This window comes from Myxine glutinosa, chromosome 1, assembly GCF_964187855.1.
Source record: "Myxine glutinosa chromosome 1, kmMyxGlut1.1, whole genome shotgun sequence".
Classification (NCBI taxonomy): Eukaryota; Metazoa; Chordata; class Myxini; order Myxiniformes; family Myxinidae; genus Myxine; species Myxine glutinosa.
The window spans coordinates 28534268-28557499 of NC_136261.1; positions in this window are offsets into that span (position 1 = coordinate 28534268).

Below are 23232 nucleotides of genomic sequence, written 5' to 3' on the forward strand. Positions count from 1 at the left end.
GCAATCAATATTATTATGGAGGCTCCCTGAGTTACAGCAGCTCCCGAAGGAAGGATTGTCAAAGTAGTGGCCGAGAAGGAGACCGCTATTCAGGGGACTACAGGGACAAGTGGTCCCACCATAAGTATTAGGGAAGTTCTGAGAAGTTGAAGCACTGAAGGCGGCGGAGCCGCCGAGCCAAGATTCCTACACGAATTAACCGTGAACGCCGTTCCTAAAGGCGTCCATGTAGTGAACTTTCATGCACGGACTAACCGTGAACTCCACGTTCCTCAAGGCGCCCATGTAGAGAACTTTCCTGCACGGACTAACCGTGAACTCCGCGTTCCTAAAGGCATCCATGTAGTGAATACTCGGCGTGGCCTCCCGGAAAAAGTGCTATCGAGTTGCCAAACTTTGGATCTTTGATCAACCCCTTAACCTTCATTCCCAAGAAACTGACGGTCAAAGTCAGAGGGTTGAGTTATCTGGTTTGTTTCTCCAAATTGGCCGGCAACGAAAGTTTTCGCTGGGTTCAAACTTTCTTTCTTGAAGGGGGGGAGTGTTACATATTTATGTGAATGTATGTGAATTACCATTCAGGTCTTTGCTTATCCGTGTGTAGTATATTAAGTTGTTGTGTAGTTGTTGTGGTTGGAGGGTCAGGAGCCCTTCTGAGGGAGTGGCCGGAAACGGAAGTGACCGGAAACGGAAGAGAAAAAGACACGAGGAAAAAAGGACGAGTATTCTTCTTCCTCGCCCCGCTCCGACAAAAGGTGGGATCGACCTTGCGCTGCGTGGAAAAGCGGCGTTCCGATCCGAAGCCTGTCTGGCGAGAGGAATCCCCGGGACGTGTACCTGCCCGGTGGAGACGGCAAGTTGACGTGGGGCCGTGCCTCGACCCCGCGTCTGGCCTCGTTCGCGGCACCGTCCAAACAGACGCGTGCGGGTCGCACGTTGGGGGCCTAACGCGCCTTGCAAGCGGCGTGGGGTTTGGCTTGCTTTACCGTATCCGCTTCGCGTGGCCACGAGGGGCTGCAGCCACGGTGCCTGGTACGATACCTGCCCGGTGGAAACACGTCCACCCGGGATTCGTTCTACCGCCCGAGTGCGGTGACGGCGACCATCATCTTGGTCAGGAGGGGCCCAGAGACATTGTGCGGGACCGAGACCAAAAGGGTGTCGTGAGTACTCACCGGGACACACGTATATAAGATGGCCATCTTACTCATAGGAAAGTGCTTGTGAATTGGGAATTGTTGATGGTTGTATATGGTTGATTGCTCGGGGAAAATCTCCGTGGTTGTGTCATTGCAATTGTATGGTCATTCCCATTGAAATATATCCTTGAACGTCAGTTGTCTCTGGGGTGAAATTCATATGGATTGCGTGGCGAAAGCGCATATTTAATACAGCTTTCTGGCGAAGTTCCTCTCACGGTCCGGGGGTCACCGAGACCAGGTATTCACCGAGGGGACCACGTAACACTCTGCATTTGTGCCCCAACCCCTCCCCTTTGATCAGACCCAACACTTCGGGGCTTCGGCCTCCCCCCCCCCTCCCCCACCCCCCTCTGCCTCCCTTTTCCCTCCTCGATTCCCTTTTTCTTATCTCGTTTGTATGTATATATTCACTCCGTGTCCTTTGTTTCCTTTCCTTTTCTGAGAGAGAGAAAGAGAGCCCGCAGCTGTTTGTGGATAACTTTTGCATTAATCGGGGGCCCATCCCGTCCTCCGGCTGATCGCTTTTTTCTCCACCAGCTGTGTTTGTTTTTCGCCTTTGAAAATCTGTCTCGGCTCATAATCAATTAATCACTGTTCGGGAGCGATATTCATCCTCCGGTCCTCGTCCCTCCCCCCCCCTCGTCCTCGTCTCCTCCCCCCCGTTCCTCGTCCCTCGCCCCCCGTCCCTCGTTCCCCGGCCCCCGTCCCTCGTCCCCCGTCCCTCGTCCCTCGTCCCCCGTCCCCCGTCCCCCGTCCCTCGTTCCCCGTCCCCCATCCCCCGTCCCTCGTCCCTCTTCCCTCGTCCCCCGTCCCTCATCCCCCATCCCCCGTCCCTCGTCCCCCGTCCCTCGCCCCCCGTCCCTCGTCCCTCGTCCCTCGTCCCCCGTCCCTCGCCCCCCGTCCCTCGCCCCCCGTCCCTCGCCCCCACACCCTCGTCCCCCCCACCCTCGTCCCCCGTCCCGCCCTCGTCCCCCCCCACCCCCCCCACCCTCGTCCCCCCCCACCCTCGTCCCTTGTCCCCCGTCTCCCCCCCCACCCTCGTCCCTCGCCCCCCGTCCCTCGTCCCCCGTCCCTCGTCCCCCGTCCCTCGCCCCCCGTCCCTCGTCCCCCGTCCCTCGCCCCCCGTCCCTCGTCCCTCGTCCCCCGTCCCTCGCCCCCCGTCCCTCGCCCCCCGTCCCTCGCCCCCACACCCTCGTCCCCCCCGCCCTCGTCCCCCCCGTCCCGCCCTCGTCCCCCCCCCCAACCCTCGTCCCCCCCCTCGTCCCCCCCCCCTCGTCCCCCCCCCACCCTCGTCCCTTGTCCCCCGTCTCCCCCCCCACCCTCATCCCTTGTAAATTATGACTTCGTTTTCGCGTTACGCGGCATATGAAGCGTTAACTCGGAGACATGGCGTTGTTTGTGTCCCACCGAACGAGGTCAGCGTCGAAGACCTCGTTATTGCTGTGGGCAACATAATCGGTATTGATAAAGTTCGCGCGGCCTCACGAATGAACAAACGTGTTAAAGCGCGGCGTTACGCGCGCTGCTTGTGAGCAAGGAGGAAGCGGACAAGCGGTAACATATAAATGTCTTTATTGTAAGACTACACTGTAACACTGAACTCCTCCGGGCTGGTCGCCCGGTGTATATCATGAGGCCACGCCTACCCCCCGGGCGTGGCCACCGCCCACTTCGTGCGTGGAATGATGTCACCACGCCAGTGGGCTTTTGTGTCCGCCACACGCGCCCCCCCAGAATTCCCGCGCACCTGGAGGGCCAGTTTGCGGGGCAGACGAATGACCCGGCCGAAGCGCCCCCTGGCGATCGGCGGCGTCCGGGGTGCAGGGATACCAGGTGGGATGCCCCTGGCTGCCCCTGGGATGGGTGCAGGACCGGGGGGCGCCGTGGCGGCGGGGCTGGGTGGTGCCGGGGGTCCGCCCGCAGGAGGGCGGCCCCGACGTGGGGGTCGGGCCACTGGCGGTGGATGGTCCACATCGAGGTGGGCCGGCTTGAGGCGGTCTACCGAAACGCGGTCAGGAGTACCGCCGATGTCCAGGGTGAAGTGCTTCGCCCCGGTCTCCAGCACGCGGAAAGGCCCGTCGTACGGGGGCCGCAGTGGTGTCCGATGGGCATCGTGGCGGACGAAGACGTACTCCGCCGTGCGAAGCTCCGGGGCGACGTGCGTCGGTGGGTGCCCGTGGCATGCCGTTGGCACCGGGGCGAACCTCTGGGCGGTCTCTTGCAGAGCGGAGCGCTGCTGTGCCGCGGACCATGGTGCCGTGGAGTCGGGGAGGAACTCGCCCGGCACCCGCAGCGGTTGCCCGAAGACCAACTCCGCCGCGGATGCGCGCAGGTCCTCCTTGGGCGCCGTCCGGAGGCCCAGCAGGACCCAGGGGAGCCTGTCGACCCAGCCGCCGTCGCGGAGGGTGGCCCGGAGCGCGGCCTTCAATGAGCGGTGAAATCGCTCACACAGGCCGTTAGCCTGGGGGTGGTAGGCCGTGGTTCGGTGCAGCCGGACCCCGAGCCCCTGCGCAACCGCCCCCCAGAGCTCCGAGGTGAACTGGGGGCCGCGGTCGGATGAGATGTCTGAGGGGGCGCCGAACCGGGCGACCCAGGTGGCGATGAAAGCCTGCGCGACATCGGCCGCCGTTGTCGACGCCAAGGGCACGGCCTCCGGCCACCGGGTGGTGCGGTCCACCATGGTGAGGACGTAGGTGAAACCCCGCGAGGGGGGCAGAGGTCCCACCAGGTCCACGTGGACGTGGTCAAACCGGCGTTCCGGCACCGTGAACGGGGCCAACGGGGCCTGGGTGTGCCGGTGCACCTTGGCGCGCTGGCACGCGAGGCACGTCCTGGCCCAGCCGCGGACGGCCTTCCGGAGGCCATGCCAGACGAACTTGTCGGCGATCAGCCTTTGGGAGGCCCTCGCGCCCGGGTGGGACAGGCCGTGGATGGCGTCAAACACCTGGCGCTGCCAGCCCGCGGGCACAATGGGGCGAGGACGCCCGAGGGAGACGTCGCACAAGAGGGCCGCGCCCGCGCCGTCGAACGGCACCTCGGTGACGCGGAGGCCCGTGACGGCGGTCCGCAAGGCCTGGACTTCGGGGTCAGCGGCCTGGTCCGCTGCCATCCGGGCATAGTCGATGCCGAGGTGGACTGCGTGGGCGACGGCCCGGGAAAGGCAATCCGCAACCGGGTTGTCCTTCCCCGCGACGTGCTGGATGTCCGTCGTGTACTCGGACACGGCCGAGAGGTGACGCTGCTGCCGGGCCGACCACGGCTCGGTGACCTTGCCCATCGCGAAGATCAGCGGCTTGTGGTCGACGAAGGCAGTGAACGCCCGGCCCTCGAGCAGATGACGGAAGTGCCTGACCGCCAAGTGAAGTCCGAGCAACTCGCGGTCGAAGGTACTGTAACGGCGTTCGGGCGGGCGAAGCTGCCGGCTAAAGAACGCCAGCGGTTGCCAAGCTCCACGCACCCATTGCTCGTGCACCGCGCCCACCGCGTAGTCCGAGGCATCGGTGGTGAGGGCGATCGGTGCATCGGGCGCCGGGTGCGCGAGCATGGTGGCGTTAGCCAAGCTCGCCCGTGAACGCCGTGTCCATCTGCTCGGTCCAGGTAACGTCGCCTTTGCCCGGCTTACCTCGGAGAGCTTCGTGCAGGGGGCGCAGGAGCTGGGTGATACGGGGCAGGAACCGATGGTAAAAGTTCACCATGCCCAGGAACTCCTGCAGCCCTCTGATCGTGCGGGGGCGCGGAAACCCCTTCACCGCCTCCACCTTGGCCGGCAGGGGGACGGCTCCGTGCCTGGTGACACGGTGCCCCAGAAAATCGATTGTGGCGGCGCCGAACCGGCACTTTGCGGGGTTCACAATCAGGCCATGCTGGCCCAGGCGTTCGAAGAGCGTGCGGAGGTGGCGTAGGTGCTCTTCGCGGGACGCGCTGGCGACGAGGATATCGTCCAGGTAGACGTAGACAAAATCCAAGTCGCGCAGGACGCTGTCCATCAGTCGCTGGAACGCCTGAGCCGCATTCTTCAGACCGAAGGGCATGCGCAGGAACTCGAAGAGTCCGAATGGCGTGATGACCGCCGTCTTCGGGACGTCCTCCGGCCTGACGGGGACCTGATGGTAGCCGCGTATGAGGTCCACCTTCGAGAAGAAGGACCTGCCCGCCAAACGGGCGGAAAAGTCCTGAATGTGGGGGACGGGGTAGCGGTCGGGAGTCGTGGCGTCATTGAGACGGCGATAGTCCCCGCACGGTCGCCATCCCCCGCCGGGCTTCGGCACGATGTGCAGCGGCGACGCCCAAGCGTTCTCTGAGCGCCGAACGATGCCGAGTCGCTCCAGGGTAGCGAACTCCGCTTTTGCCACTGCCAGCTTCGTCGGCTCGAGGCGGCGTGCCCGGGCGTAGACCGGTGGCCCGACGGTGGGGATGTGATGGGCCACCCCGTGCTTGATGGCCCCCGCCGAGAAGGTGGGCCGCGTGAGGGCCGGGAAGCCGGCGAGGAGGCGGGTGAATGCGTCCGCTGCCGGAAGCGTACAGACCAACGTGGCCGGAACCGAATCGTTCGGCAAGCCGCTTGGCAAGCCGCTCGTTGAGCTGGGCAACGCACATGCGAGCGAGCTGAACGTCTCGGCCTGGACAAGCCGTCTGCGCTTGACGTCGACCAGGAGCCCATTAGCGCACAGGAAGTCCGCGCCAAGCAGTGCCATGGGCACGTCGGCGGTGACGAACGTCCATCGGAAAACCTGCCCTCCAAACCACAGAGAGAGGCAGCGTTTTCCGTACGTACGGATGGGCGTCCCGTTCGCGGCAAGCAGCGCGGGGCCCCCACCCGCGGCGTGCTTGTCTGACGTGCCGGCGGGAATGACACTCACCTGTGCTCCCGTGTCGCACAGGTAACGGCGCCCGGAGAAGGTGTCCGTTATGAACAGCAGGCTGCTCGAACGGCCGGCGCTCATCGCCACTATTGAGCGCCGGCCCGGGCGTTTCCCGACCCGTTGAAGGAGCACGGCGGATGACACCGCCGAGCTTCGTGGCCGAACTTGGCGTGGAACCAGCACCAGGTGGTGGAGCTGGAGGAGCGCGGCTGGCTCCGCCAGGCCGGTGGAGTCGACGGGTTTCCCCGCGGTGGCGGTTTTCGCCGCGGCGGTGGGCGGGGCGTGGCGGCGTTCACGAGGTGCGTATCAGCATGCTGCTGAACCACAGCGTGCTGTAGAAGATGATGCTGTGGAACATCAGCGTGCTGTAGAAGATGATGCTGTGGAACATCAGCGTGCTGTAGAAGATGATGCTGTGGAACATCAGCGTCGAAGGCCGTGACGGCCACGCCAACGCTCGCCCGCATGTCCGAAGCGGCGAAGTACTTGTCCGCCTCGGCCGCCAATGCTCGGGGTTCCGTTAGCCCGGTCCCGGCCAACGCGAGGCGAACCTGCGCTGGAAGTTGGCGACGGAAAAGCGCCCGGAATAGCGAACCGGGGGCTTCGTCGCCCAACAGTGACAGCATATGGTCCATTCGGACCGACGGGCGCGTCTCACCGAGCTCGGGGAGATCCAGGAGGCGATCGGCCCGTGCGTCGTCCGTGAGGCCGAACGTGGCTAGGAGTAGCCGCTTGAGTGCCTCGTACTTGTGGCCGTCCGGTGGGTGGCGAAGGACGGACACAACTCGAGCAGCCGTGCCGGGCCCGAGGGAGGCGACGACATGGCAGTAGCGCAGGTCGTCGTTGGTGAGGCGCCGAAGCTGAAATTGGGCTTCGGCCTGGACGAACCAGACTTCGGCCTGAGCCTCCCAAAATTCCGGAAGTTTGACGAAGGCGGCCATGGCGATGGCGTCGCGTGTGGAAGGATCGCTCCGGCAGATCCAACGTCGAGGGTCACCAGTAAAGCGCGGCATTACGCGCGCTGCTTGTGAGCAAGGAGGAAGCGGACAAGCGGTAACATATAAATGTCTTTATTGTAAGACTACACTGTAACACTGAACTCCTCCGGGCTGGTCGCCCGGTGTATATCATGAGGCCACGCCTACCCCCCGGGCGTGGCCACCGCCCACTTCGTGCGTGGAATGATGTCACCACGCCAGTGGGCTTTTGTGTCCGCCACAGTGTCGTTATTTTCGTATCCGAGGCTGAACTGGTTCACGAGATTGTATGTACAGGATTATCGACAGATGACGGACATTTCGTACTCGTGTCCCCTCTCGACACTCCAGCCGTTAAGGTCATCATCTCGAACTGTCCTCCATTCCTGAAGAACGAGAGACTGGTCTCCGAACTATCTCGTTATGGTACTGTGGTTTCGCATGTCACGATGTTACCTTTACGTTGCCAGGACGACCGGGCTAAACATGTGATGTCTTTCAGGAGACAAGCTTATCTTGTACTTCCTCCTTCTACGTCGAAAGAACGCTGAACATTGTTTTGAAATTCAAAATTGATAATCATGATTACCAATTATACGTAACCACTGACACCTTGAAATGTTTTGAATGTGGTAAATTCGAACACCTGAAACGCTCTTGCCCAAAAACGGCTTCGTCGAACGATGGGACAAACCACGTAACCAACAAGGATTCTTCTTCTTCATATTTTGCTTCGGCTGTGAAGGGAACATCTTCCATGTCCGGCAATGACGCTCAGCCTTCCCATCCCGATGATCCAAACAGCACAACGAACGTCGGGGATGGTTTCACCATTGTTCCGTCAAGGAAGAGAAAGACCTTTCCCGACGGTCATTTAACTCAGAAAAAGGCAGCATTTAACAATAAGCAACCTGTCGGTAACACCCCCCCAGTCGTGACCGATGCACCTCTACAAGGCTTACCTGGGACAAACCCTGTACCTACAGCCAACAAGTTCGGCCCCCTTTCATGTGAGGACATAGACGTTCCACATGCAGGGACTGGTTTACCTGTTAACAAATCAAATGGAATCGTCTCACCTGTTACGGACTCGGCTATTGGAAAGTCCTCTGATGATTTTGCTGAGACCACTGGTGATGAACCTGCTGAGACCACTGGTGATGAACCTGTCGAGACCATGGATGATGAACCTGCTGAGACCATTGGTGATGAACCTGCCGAGACCACTGGTGATGAACCTGCCGAGACCACTGGTGATGAACCTGCTGAGACCATTGGTGATGAACCTGCCGAGGCCACTGGTGATGAACCTGCTGTCACTTTGGAAAATGTTAATCCTGAGCATGATGATGCTGAATTCCCGCCAGCAGAAAATAGCGAAACTGTCCCAGTTACTGCTCTCACTTCATCACCGGGTGAAGCTGGAATCGCAGGAATCAATATTTTGCAAGAGACTCCTATTCTGCTAGATACCGCCACACCATCGGAGGTTGTTGCAGTCGGGGGAAGCAACATCGCTGCATCTGCTGATGCTGTTTCTGTTTCACCAAATCCACAGATTATTGCTGTTATTCCTCAAAGCAATGTTCCCACGGTGGGAGAGCACACAGATGTTACAACTAGTGCAGGTCCGTGTGCCAATATTGATGACAGCAGCGACATGCAGGATTATACAAGCTTGTGTGATTCGGAAATTAAAACTGACTCTGACGAATCTGACCTGGAGGAAGCAAACAGCCAGGTGGAAGCAATGGAGAAACCTACCAGTCTAGGTCCTACTTCCCCTGAACAAATACGACTTTTCTTGCAAAATACGTACAGGAAACGCAGTATAAACCTAACAGAATACTTTCCCGATTTACCGTCCTTCCTTGAGTGTGCTCAGGCTATTATATGCAGGCCTGACTTATTCAACTTTCGTCAGACACATTGTCACCGTTTAAGAAAATTGATCGCCAAGACGAAAAAGACTCTAAGTTAATTAATGGTGAGTTTCAAGATTGGAACAGTAAATGTCAATGGTGGTGGAAGTTCACTCCGCCAGATCCAGATCAAGCAGCTGATAAACGCAAACGGTCTCGACATAGCTTTGTTGCAGGAGACCCACGCCGTCAGATCTGTTCAGGCCCAGTGGCGGCTCATTATGGATAAGGAGTGTTTCTTTAGTAACAGCTCCTCGTCTAAGGCAGGAATCATGTTTGTCTTAGGGAAACATTTCCAACCGTCCTCCCTTTAATTTACGAATATCATTAATGGCCATCTTGTCTCTGTGACCTTCTATATCAATCAGGTCAAGTTTACAATCCTTAATGTGTATGCTCCAAGCAAAAATGGTGAGCGGATCTCCTTCTTTGCTGAACTGAGAAAGTTCCTCCAAACACTGGATCTGCAGACTTGTCTAATTATTGGTGGCGATTTTAACTGTACTGTTAATGCCTCATGCGACCGAAACGGGCCGGAACCTCAACCATGTACCGCAAAACTCTTTGCAAATATCATCGCAAAATATAATCTCCATGATGTCTGGCGCTTGCAACACCCTTCCGAACAATCCTACACATGGTGTCGTTGTTCCAACAACCACATCTCACTTGCGAGGCTTGATCGCATTTATGTAAATTCTCACCTGTTACATGGAGTTTGCAAATCTGACATCGTGCCTTCCGGTTTCTCCGATCACTTCCTAGCTCGAGCATTCGTTCAACTCTCGAAACCGTGTCCAGGGAGTTCTCACTGGAAATTCAACAATAGTTTAATAGAAGACTTCAATTTTATTCAGGCTTTTGAATCTTTCTGGACAGATCTCTTGGAACGGAAGTTAAGCTGTTCTGTTAACCCACTGGTGTGGTGGGATCTAGTAAAAACCCAAATCAAAGGTTTCTGCCAACAATACCAGAGCTTCTCAAAAAGGGCTGATTATGAAGCAAGGAAATTATTGCAATCAGAGATTTTACATCTTCAGAGGGTCACAGGACAAAATAATAATGTGCAAAGAGCCTTAACCGAAAAACAGTCTTTATTGAAAGAAATAACTGAGAGGAATGCACGTGGTGCCCTAGTTCGGATGAGGGTGCAGCACCTTAACGAGACAGACATACCAACTAAGTACTTTTTTTCCTTAGAGAAACGCCTCCCGAACAAACAGCTCTCTCAACTGCGTTTGGCAGACTCATCCATCACTTTCAACCAATCAGTTATCAAACTTTTCACAAAGGAATATTTCTCGAAAATATACTCGATGGAGCAAATAAATCCTGTCAGTGTCGCCTCTATCTCCGTAGGGCTGCCAGTGTTGTGTGAGGGTGGACGTTCCTACCTGGAGGGGCCCATTACCTTGGACGAACTTGGCACCGCTCTGCACAGCCTTGCTGTTGGGAAAGCGCCTGGATTGGACGGACTTACAACTGAATTTTATAAGAAATTCTGGCATCTACTGGGTCCCGAACTCCTCAACACCTTGAACGCAAGCTGCCAGCTTGGAGAGCTCCCTCAGAGTTGCCGACGGGCTATTCTCACCCTCATTCCAAAGAAAGGAGACTTGCTCTATATTAAAAACTGGCGCCCAATCTCTTTGCTATGCACAGACTATAAAGTATTCTCAAAAGCCCTGGCATCGCGACTCACTCCTCATCTCTCCTCATTGTTGAAAGAAGACCAATGCTATTGTGTACCCAAGCGCTCCATCTATGACAACATCTCCCTCGTAAGAGACATGATTGAACTGTGCAAAGAAAACCCCACAGATTTGGGACTTCTTCTCCTTGATCAGAAGAAGGCCTTTGACCGCGTCGATCATCGGTACCTCTTCAAAGTGCTTGAACGGTTTGGACTTGGTCCGACCTTCATTTCTTACATTAAGATACTGTATAACAATATCTCTAGTGTGCTTAAGATAAACAATGGACTTGTTACACCCTTGCCTGTCAACAGGGGAATTCGACAAGGTTGCCCCCTCTCTGGCTTGCTCTATGCTCTCTCCATCAAACCCTTACTGGGTTATTTGCGTGCTAGACTAACCGGGGTTGGGTTTTCTCATCTTGAACGGCCCATTAAGGTGCTGGCATATGCTGATGATGTGTGTGTCTTTGTGCGGAACCTCAATGACATTAACGTTGTCCGTTATTGTCTATCCGTGTTTGAAAAGGCTTCTTCAGCCAAAGTGAATTGGGAGAAAATGAGCGCCATTTGGCTTGGTCCGTCATGTCACTCGGCACCCAAACTTCCTGCTCCTCTTGCATGGGCCACTGATGGCGTGAAATACCTTGGAGTGTTCTTGGGTAATGACGCCACAGTAGCAAAGAATTGGGCTGGTCTGTTGGATCTTGTTGAAGGAAAACTGCAAAAATGGAGAAATCTGATAACACAACTGTCTTATCGTGGAAGGGTCTTGGTGATCAACAGTTTGGTGGCCTCTACCCTATGGCACAGGTTCTTTGTGCTGCACCCTCCGGTAGTGTTGCTTCAACAGCTCCAGAAGTGCTTTGTGTCTTTCTTCTGGGATGGAAAGCACTGGTTGCGACCCGAGGTCCTCAGCTTGCCACTGACCGATGGAGGCCAAGGCCTGGTTGACATAAAGAGCCGGTTAATGGCCTTTCGACTTTCGGTTGCTCTACGCATGCTGTACATGCACCCCTCTCCACCTTGGGTCGACGTCGCTCGTCGCCTTTTGCAGCAGGCGGGGAGACTAGGCTATGACCACGCTATATTCTTGATGGATCTCTCGCATCTTGATATGTCTCCCCTCTCCAGGTTTTATCAAAGTGTACTAAACGCATGGCGAACTCTAACGACAACAAGAGCTACGCATTCGTACACAAAGCAAATGTTCTTGATGGAACCTTTGTTTTACAATTCAATTTTCCATGATATGCCTGCTGATAGGTGTCTCGTTCAATGCTTTGGCGCGAAGAACATAAAATCGGTCGCCGATCTTTTAAGCCCAAATGGCAGTTGGATTGGAGCTGATGCATTGGCAAGCCTGGTTGGCGTGCGATCCTCCAGAGTTGTGGCACGTATGCTATGCTGTGTGCTTCATACCTATGTACAGCTTGCACCTAACTGGGAGCAAGTCCAAGCAGACAACGAACAAGGTGCTTCTCCTGCTACCTTTCCTGAACTTATTTGCAAGTTTTCTCTTGCCAACTCTCCTCCGTGTACCCCCTTTAGCATAGGATTCAATGGGTTTCCTAAACAAAAAGACCTCTATTTGGGTTGCGTAAGTTTCCTTTTGCAAGGGCAAATGACACAGCGGAGGGTTCGATGGAGAGACCTCTTACCTTGTTCCCCCCCATATTTTCCTAATTGGAAAGGATTCTATCATCCTCCTGTGCCGCCACGACATGGTGACCTCCAATGGAGACTTGCACACTGGATCCTCCCCTCTAACCACTTGCTGCACCGCTTCTCAAGTCTCCTAGCAGATGAATGTCCCTTTTGTAAAAGGCCTGAAAACCTCTTTCGTATTTATGTTGAATGTCAACGGTTGGCTCCTTTATTTATCTTTCTTAAGAATTGTTTTGGCAGGATTGGCTTGGTTTTCAACACTTGTGTTTTCATTTATGGCTTAGACATCTCACACAAGAATATGAATGATGTGTTAGGTAATTTCCTGCTTGCACAGGCAAAAATGGCAGTGTATAAATCAAGAAAAAGAAAAGTTGATGATCTTGGAGCTAATGAGGAAAATGCCTTGTTCTTGTTTAAAAATCTTGTGACGAGCCGTGTAAAGTTAGACTTTGCCTTTTTCTCCATAACAGGAAGGCTGCCACAGTTTGAGACCAAATGGTGCGTGAAAGAAGTCATTTGTAAAATCCTGGAGAAACGTTTATTGTTTTGTGAAATGTTTTGTGCATAATTTTACTGTATTAATATTTTTTTTGTTTGTTTCTCTCCTTGAAATGAGAATGTGACCCCTATTTGGGGGTTTTCTTTTCTATTTTTATAATAAAAAGATACAAAAGTCAAGTCTCTCTCTCTCTCTCTCTCTCTCTCTGTCTGTCTGTCTGTCTGTCTGTCTCTCTCTCTCTCTCTCTCTCTCTCTCTCTGTCTTTTTTCATTTGTGGACAATCACAATGGGGGATTCATTTCACTTTATTTATTTTTTATCAAGTCAGGGTGGATTACAGACTTTCCGCCACTCTAATGAACAATGACACAAGATTATACAATGAGCATTGTGACACAACTATTGATAGTAAGAACATTGAAAACGAGAGCAGCACTCAGTAGAGAGGATACCTCCACCTGTAGGCCATATCACTCAATGGTGAAGAATCACTTTTAAAAATTCTACTCGCTGGATCCGGATCTGGATCTTCACCAAAATTGAAGCGATTCTTCCTTGTCACGCACACAACCTGTCCAACACATTTCGTCCAAATCCATCGATAACTTTTTGAGATATCCTGCGATGTATCGTTTTTGGCCGCATCTCCCAATGGTGAAGTATCACTTTTAAAAAATTAATAATTCTCATATCCGAATCCATATTCAGATCACCAAAATCGAATCGATTGGTCCTTGTCGGACACCCATCCTGTCCACCAAGTTTCGTCCAAATCCATCCTCAATTTTTTGAGATATCCTGCTATGTATCGTTTTTGGCCCTATCTCCCAATGGTGAAGAATCACTTTAAAAATTATACTAGGCGAATCCGGATCTTCACCAAAATCTAATGATTTCGTCCTTGTCACATACGCTACATCTCTGTCAAATGTCATCGGTATCCGTCCACAACTTTTTGAGATATCTTGTTCACAAACAGACAGACAGGGTGGAAAACATAACTATACATAGCAGGTGGAGGTAAGTATCATGCCATATATCGTTTTTGGCCCTATCTCTCAATGGTGAAGAATCACTTAAAAACCTGTTCAAAACTCTAATATTCGGATTCGAATCTTCACCAAAATCGAATCAATTCGTCCTTGTCACACACCCAACCTGTCCTGCAAGTTTCATCCGAATCTGTCTTTAACCTTTTGAGATACCCTGCTATGTATCGGTTTTGGCCCTAGCTCCCAATGGTGAAGAATCACTTAGAAATTAAATAATTCTCATATCCGAATCCATATTCAGATCTTCACCAAAATCGAATCGAATGGTCCTTGTCGGACACCCATCCTGTCCACCAAGTTTCGTCCAAATCCATCCTCAATTTTTTGAGATATCCTGCTATGTATCGTTTTTGGCCCTATCTCCCAATGGTGAAGAATCACATAAAAAATTATACTAGGCGAATCCGGATCCAGATCTTCACCAAAATCTAATAATTTCGTCCTTGTCACACACCCAACCTGTCCTCCAAGTTTCATCCGAATCCGTCTTTAACCTTTTGAGATATCCAGCAATGTATCGTTTTTGGCCCTATCTCCCAATGGTGAAGAATCACTTAGAAATTAAATATTTCTCATATCCGAATCCATATTCAGATCTTCACCAAAATCGAATCAATTCTTCCTTGTCACACACCCAACCTGTCCTCCAAGTTTCATCCGAATCCGTCTTTAACCTTTTGAGATATCCAGCAATGTATCGTTTTTGGCCCTATCTCCCAATGGTGAAGTATCACTTGGAAATTAAATAATTATCATATCCGAATCCATATTCAGATCCACACCAAAATCGAATCAATTCGTCCTTGTCACACACCCAACCTGTCCTCCAAGTTTCATCCGAATCCGTCTTTAACTTTTTGAGATATCCAGCAATGTATCGTTTTTGGCCCTATCTCCCAATGGTGAAGAATCACTTAGAAATTAAATAATTCTCATATCCGAATCCATATTCAGATCCTCACCAAAATCGAACCAATTCGTCCTTGTCACACACCCAACCTGTCCTCCAAGTTTCATCCGAATCCGTCTTTAACCTTTTGAGATATCCAGCAATGTACCTTTTTTGGCCCCACTCCCAATGGTGAAGAATCACTTAGAAATTAAATAATTCTCATATCCGAATCCATATTCAGATCTTCACTAAATTCGAATCAATTCGTCCTTGTCACACACCAAACCTGTCCTCCAAGTTTCATCCGAATCCGTCTTTAACCTTTTGAGATATCCAGCAATGTATCGTTTTTGGCCCTATCCCCCAATGGTGAAGAATCACTTAGAAATTAAATAATTCTCATATCCGAATCCATATTCAGATCTTCACCAAAATCGAATCAATTCGTCCTTGTCACACACCCAACCTGTCCTCCAAGTTTCATCCGAATCCGTCCATAACCTTTTGAGATACCCTGCTCACAAACAGACAGACAGACAAACACGGGTGAATGCACAACCTCCATCCACCTTCGGTGGCAGAAGTAACAAGTTTCTAAATATAAACAACGTCATCAATGCCACATTGAAATGGAATCGGAATGCTTATGTGTATATGCTTATGTAATAGGAATGCTGCTAAAGCCAAATGAAGCATGTACTTTAGGAAATTGGAAGAGTTTCATGTTGATAGCAGTCATTGTTGGGTTATTTTCGATCAATCAGTCTCTGATCCAAAGTATTCTCACTTTTAGCTTGACATGTACATTCGATAACATGTCAAAATAAAATCTAAATAAACTGGAGAGATCAAGGCAATCGCCCAGAGAATAACTCAAACAAACCTCCCTCAATTTCTAATTTGCATGAGAAACGTGTTGTTATGAAAGTTTCTGGGATAATGCAAGATTCTTCACACCCACTCAAGAATTGTTTCAGTTTTAACTATTCAGACGTTCGTTCCCCTTTGGGATTTACACTTTCGTTTTAGATAATCATTCGTGACAAATGCAATTGACATGTTTAATGATAATGCAAGAAGGGTTTGATGTCCTGTTTAACATTTACCTATGCCACCCTTGGCCTGCAGAGGTAAATAATATCCAGCACTACATCCTCACCTATGGACAGATTTTGTTCATACTTGGCAGACAGATAAAGAATTATGGCTTACATTTTTCTTTTTTTTTCGAGATCAGATCCAAGATGGCCGACAGGCGGCCATTTTGTTAATAAATGCGTCTCCAAAAATTTATCGGACAAGCATGGTCCGCTTTTGTTCAAACTTGGCACAAACATAGTACATGATGGCCCACACATGCACCGCACTGTATTTTGCTATTTGATCCAAGATGGCCGACCGGCGGCCATTTTGTTACTCAAACACGTCTCCAACAATTTATCAGACAAGCATGGTCTGCTTTTGTTCAAACTTGGCACAAACATAGTACATGATTGCCTACACATGCACCTCCCTGTATTTTGCTATTTGATCCAAGATGGCCGACCGGCGGCCATTTTGTTACTCAAACACGTCTCCAACAATTTATCGGACAAGCATGGTCTGCTTTTGGTCAAACTTGGCACATGCACAGTACATGATGGCCTACACATGCACCTCCCTTTATTTTGCTATTTGATCCAAGATGGCTGACTGGTAAACTGTGCTTCGTGAATGTCTCAATTATCCAAATCAGAATGCAAATCCCACCGGTCTCTTAAAGCAAATGTTCAACAAATTATATCGTAACAAAATAATTGACCCTTGTTGCTACAAAGACACAATCACTTTCACTCATACACAAAGGGGAGCAATCAGACAAGGTCTTTCAAAAATATAGGGGTTGAAACAGCTCCTAGGCGAGTAGGTCTCTCACGTGAGCAAACCATAGTCCATCCTCCAGCCACAGAACCCAACAGAGAAGCAAAGGAGCATCGAACAGGGCAAGGAAAAAGAGCGAGAACAAAGAAGAGTGGGCCATGGGACTTCTAGCTGACTGCACAGGCACCAGTGGGCTTCGTGCAAATCCCCACTCTAATTGACTGTCTGCCCGGTGTGAAGCTCCTTTTATCACCTCCCATGCGACCATGCCTACAGCACCATTGAGTGATATGGCCCACCAGGCAGAGGTATACTCTCTACTGATTGCCGTTCTAGTCAACTTCATGTTATTGCTACAGTACCTATTCTTTTACAGACCCTGATACTGAAATGACTGCAACTGTGACATCAGATCGTTATCTTCACATGTTGAAGACTTCGTTATGGAACAGGGTGAGAAATAATGAAAATATGTGATTTCGACAAGATGAAGTCACATCGCTCACCTCTAATCTTCTTTGGCTGAGAGAAACATTTCCTAATCACCTTACCAGTCACAGAACTGAATTCCCAACAACCCCCAGATCCCCTGACATGTCACCGCTGGATATTTTTTATGGAGATTAGTCAAAAGGAGAGTGGTTCATTCGAAATCAACCACAATCGATGATTGGAAAGATGCAATTATTCAGATTATTTCAGCAGTTACAATGTCTTTTCATATTGACAAATCTCTCTTGCTCTCTCTCTCTCTGAAAGGACCATCTGACTAACCCTCTCGTCGACTTCATGAACGATCCACTTGAAGAAGTTCATTCACTCAATCTCCTGGGTCTCACTATCAACCATGATTTTTCTTTGTCAAACCACATTTAAAACTTGACCACCAAAGCCTGTCGCCGACTGGGCTTCCTGCGTCGTAGAAAGTCCTTCCTTGGTAAACTTGAACTCCTATCCACCTACGTACAAGGTTTTCATCCGCAGCTTAATGGAGCACTGCTCTCCCCTCTGGGCTGGCACCCCTGCATCACATCTTTCTCAACTTGATGCTGTGGAAACAAAGGCCTTCAAAACTATTGGAATCTTCCACGAAGAAGCTGAGTCTGTTGGCCTATCACCTTCTCATTGGAGACAGCTCAGTGGTCTCTATCTCTTCTTCCAACTCTTTTTTTGGTTTGCACCCTCTGCTCTTTCAATGCTTTGTCCCGCACTCCCAGTTCACCACAATCTCAGATCATCTCCAATCCCAAACGATTATATTTTCTTCCCCCGTTGAACCGCAACCGCTCCAGGCACACCTCTTTCCAAATTTCCAGTTTTTCCTTCCTAGACGTTTGCTTCCGTATCCATCTTGTTCACCTCTACCCCTAATTCCTCCCCACATCTCTTACTTGGTCTGTTCTGTGTTCCAGCTCTTCCATGAGCCTTGACTTTGTATACAAAACATTAATAAAAGACACACATCAGAACGTGATGCGTAACCTGTTGCTGAGGATAAGAAAACGAATACAACAGAGGGGAAGTCACATTGAGCACGTGGTTTAAGTCATGAAACTTGAGGATTGTATAAATATTTCACATTAAAAACCTCGTTCATTTTATGTCTGTCACTTGGTCTGGGTTACGATTTTTTGTTTTATTTAACTTTTAATAATTCCTTCACTTTACTCACTCTGTGTAATTCCTCATTAAATTGTTTCATTATCTAACAGAGGTTAGCACTTTGTGGTTTGCTCATTACTTTCCTTCCTTTTCCCTCTGTAATGAAATGTTTGCCAGCAGAAGCAGCATTAACATAATCCTCGCTCACATTCCACATCCCTTGAAGATTTCTGCCATTCTTACAGGTACTCAGTATAAAACTAGAATGGCACTTGGTAGAGAGCATACCTCCACCAGACTGAACAATTTATGTTTTGTATCTCACTGATAGGCATGATCTGGAATTGGACCTCAACCAAAATCGAATTGGCTTGTTATTGTCACTTACCCAACTTATCCACCAAGTTTCCTGCGAATCCGTCCACAACTTTTTGAGATATCGTGCTATATGTCGTTTTTGGTCCTTTCTCTCAATGGTGAAGAATCACAAATATAGTATCCGGATCAAGATCTTCACCAATATCTACACAATCTATCCTTGTCACACATCCAACTTGTCCATCAAGTTTCCTCCGAATCCGTCCACAACCTTTTGAATCAACAAGAGCACCGCAAAACACTATGGATCATAGTTGAGCAACGTCCTCACAATTGGGCTGTGGGGCTCCATTTTGCAGCTTGCAGACTGTTAAGGCAACTATCTAGGAATAAATCCTGAAAATCAGAGCAACTTCAGGTATAATGACATCTCTGGTCATCCCAGTACTGACAACTATCAAAGATAATTCAGTATATGTGTGAGAGAGTTAATAATTTCCCCAAATCTTACTATAATTCACCAAATGTCCGTCTGTCTGTCTGTCTGTCTGTCCGTCCGTTCCCAGGTACCGCAAAAACGGCTGAACCGATCGCAACGAAATTTTGGGTGGGTAATCCTGGGACCCCCTGGAGTAAAATAGGCTATATTGTTTTTCCAATTTTTCCAATTTTCCAGTTTTTCCAAATACGATGGAATAATATTCACCAACATGAACAGTGATGTGGCTTTTATTGAAATACTCCAAATACTGTTTAGATTTTGATGAGAATTATGAACATGCCGCGAATGCGGACGTGGACAGATTACGGCCGTGCGCGGGTTTGATAATATCCCAATACAACCGTCATTCATTCGTAATGTTAAATCGTTAAATGTTAATCGTGTTAATCGTTTTGTTAAAGTATCAATTGATGATTGGAATTGAGTGAATACAATTACGATTTTGAATTCGTAATTGTGTTCACCCAACCGTACAGAACTTCACATCAGGATTTAAATATTTGTTTTATGTCACGAATGTTGTTAAAAGTTAATTTTTTATATTAATGTTATTTAATTTGCGATTGGATTTATGCTGTTTGGAATGAAAAAAGAGATATTGAGTTCAAGTGAATAATGGAATGCCGTGACGGTTTCTACTTTCTAAACGTGAAATTCGCGGATCGCCATATGCAGATTCGCCATTGACTGGGTATGGAACAAACGTACCCGTTTGTTTGCGAACGGGCACGTTTTTCATGGACGTCCTTCACAAAATTGCTGTCCATTCCCGACGTGTGACTGAAGGTGCTACAGGAATTTGGAATTGATTGGTTTCATGCTTTAGCATTCGCCGTTTCTGCATTGTCTGTTTGCTTCTAACCTCCCACCCATGCATAGCACGTGTACCTCACTAGTAGAAAAAATGAAATGAAACCACCAAAAGTGATAGCAAATGTCACAAAAACTCTGTGACCTCAAGATCCTTAATTTACCACCAGAAAGTTAACTGCAGAAAAAATTCAACATTCTTCATTAGGAAACTTGACTACAAACCAATTTTCGAGTTTGCACATTGTGCGGTAATAATTGCGATGTAAACCCGACATGCGACCCTCCTGCCATTACTCTGCCTCTGACCTCCTGCACTCACTCACTGCTTTGCAACAAAGATAAGATTTGCCAAAGCTGACAATTACAAAGAATGAGGAACAGAAATATCTCAAAGGAAGAGATTAAGAGGAGCTTTTTTGTCCATGCTGTGATGAATATCACTGTTGTCGACAAGAAGGTGCATGGAATTTATGGCCAACACTCACTGCAGCAAATAATTGTTTCGGATAAGGATACACAAATGTTGACTATGGTAAGCAATGACAAGTTGTGGGGATCTCTTCTGATGAGGCAGCAATCAATGTTTGGGCACCTCTGTAGGATCTCCCAGGTGGTATTTACCTCCCAAGGTCGACTGATTGTCTGTATGATATAATATTATCAGGGGTCCATCATATGTCTCATTAAATGACAATCATGAAGATAAACATTCAATACTCAGTTTCAACTCCAAGGTCACATTCAATGTGTACTTATCTTGGCGTTTCATCGTTAGGAATAGCAAAGGTCATGTCCTGAATTTTTTTTCTGTAACCTGACTCTCCAAATTGCATTGGCGAAAGAAAGACTTCCTTTATAGAAATGTTCCACGTGCATCTCAAGCCAATTCACCTTGGAATTTCTGGATATTGATTGATTATGCTCAACATTTATGTCAGAAATATATTGCAGTATAACAAAAGCAGTATTAGCAGTATATTCTTGATAATAATAAAAAAGTTCGTAAATAATAATATGGACAAAATTATGATCATAAATAATGATGTGGTAACTGTCAGCCATTTTTTTCTCCAACAATAAAACAAGAAAGACGTCATGCAGAGCACGATACTTGCAAAATCCAACCCCTCTCAAAAAGAGTTGCCACGGATACAACAAATTGTCCATTTCGTTAAGATTTAAATTGACGATCTTAATCAAAGCTCGGTTCAATTGGATGAAAATTGATTATTTTAGAAATCATACCTTGACTTGAACTTTGACCTTTTGACCTCAAAAATAGTTGGTTTCCCAATTCAGTGATGCACTATGCAATTGCTGTTTCATTTTCAAGTTTCAAGTCAATAATAGGATGAAAATGGACAATTTTTCAGATGAAAATTGATGATTTTAGATGTTTGACCTTGAGTTGACCTTTCATTGTTCGACCCCAAAAATAGTTGGTTTTCCAATTCTGCGATGGATTATACAATTGCTCTTTAATTTTTAGGTTAATCGGATGAAAATTGACGATTTTTCAGATGAAAATTGTTTTTAGAAGTTTGACCTTGAGTTGACCTATGATTTTTTTGGGACCCTAAACATAGTTGGTTTTCCAAATCCGTGATGGATTATACAATTGCTCTTTACTATTCAGATCAATCGGATGAAAATTGCCAATTTTTTAAAGATGAAAATTGTTGATTTTATTAGTTTGACCTTGAGTTGATCTTTGAGTTTTTTTGACCCGAAACGTATTTGGTTTTCCAATTCTGCGATGGACTACGCAATTGCTGTTTAATTCATAGGTTAATCGGATGAAAATTGACGATTTTTCAGATGAAAATTGTTGATTTTATTAGTTTGACCTTGAGTTGATCTTTGAGTTTTTTTGACCCGAAACGTATTTGGTTTTCCAATTCTGCGATGGACTACGCAATTGCTGTTTAATTCATAGGTTAATCGGATGAAAATTGACGATTTTTCAGATGAAAATTGTTGATTTTAAAAGTTTGAGCTTGAGTTGAACTTTGACCTTTTCACCTCAAAATAGTTGTTTTCCCACTTCAGTGATGCACGATGCAATTACTGTTTAATTTTCAAGCTAATAGGATGAAAATGGACAATTTATCAGATGAAAATTGATGATTTTAGATGTTTGACCTTGAGTTGACCTTTCATTCTTTGACCCCAAAAATATTTGGTTTTCCAATTCCATGATGGACTATGCAATTGCTCTTTAATATTCAGATCAATTGGATAAAAATTGACGATTTTTCAGATGAAAATTGTTCATTTTAAAAGTTTGACCTTGAGTTGAACTTTGACCTTTTCACCTCAAAAATAGTTGTTTCCCCACTTCAGTTGTTAGACAATGGAAACTTTCTTATAATTTGGAAACTTTCTGGGATTGGTGTAACTTTCTTTCTGGGTTCAATGTTTAGGGCAGTAATGCCCCTGAAGTACGTTTAAAGAAGGTTTAAAGGAAAAAGTTAAGGAATATTCGTACAGGCAACAATCCTCAAATTAAGGATGTCCTTAAGGGGAAACTTAAGGAAATATTTAAGTTAATCCTCAAATCTTTCCTTATCCATAAAGGATGCTTTATGCAACTGGGCCTTTGTTCTTAGGTTAATGGAGTACTGCTCTCCCATGAAAGTTGGTGCCTCGTTACCTTCACATTGTTACCTCCTTCCAATTCACCACAAAGCCCGGTGTTGGATTAACATAACTAAGTAGACTGCCTTAAGATATTAGGGTCTTGAGTACAAGCCCCTGCTGTGCCATGAAATAACGTCAGGTGAGGTGACTCAGCTTGTCATACTTTCGAGTTCGCCAAAATGAGATTGCTGAAAGTGTGAAATTTTTGAGGTGGAATTTTTCTTCCTGAGAGTTTTGAGGACCAGATTTCAGGATCAGAGGTTCAGTGACTCAAACTCCCGGGTCTCACCATCAGCCATGATCTGCTTCAAAGTTGGCCTCCAACGCCAGTCAAAGACTGGGCATCCTGTGTCACATAATGTCCTTACTTGGTACACCTGAACTCCTATCCACCAACAAAGCTTTCATCCGCAGCTTGCTGGAGTGCTGCTCTCCCCTCTCGGGTGGCGCCCTTGCCTCGCAGGTGGAAACCAAGGTCTTCAAGATTAGTGGAATCTTCCACTATGGGCCTATCACATTCCTATCACAGACAGGTCTGTCTTCTACCCGATCCTTTCTGTTCTTGCACCCTATATACTCCTTCCGTAACTTGTCTCCCCCACCCCTTCTAGTGACACTACCTAAATCTAGAATCACTGCTCACCTACACTCATTCGATATTCTGGAAACAACTTCCATATCCTCAATTTCACTCTTCACTCCAAGTCTTCAAGAAAACCGTTCACCA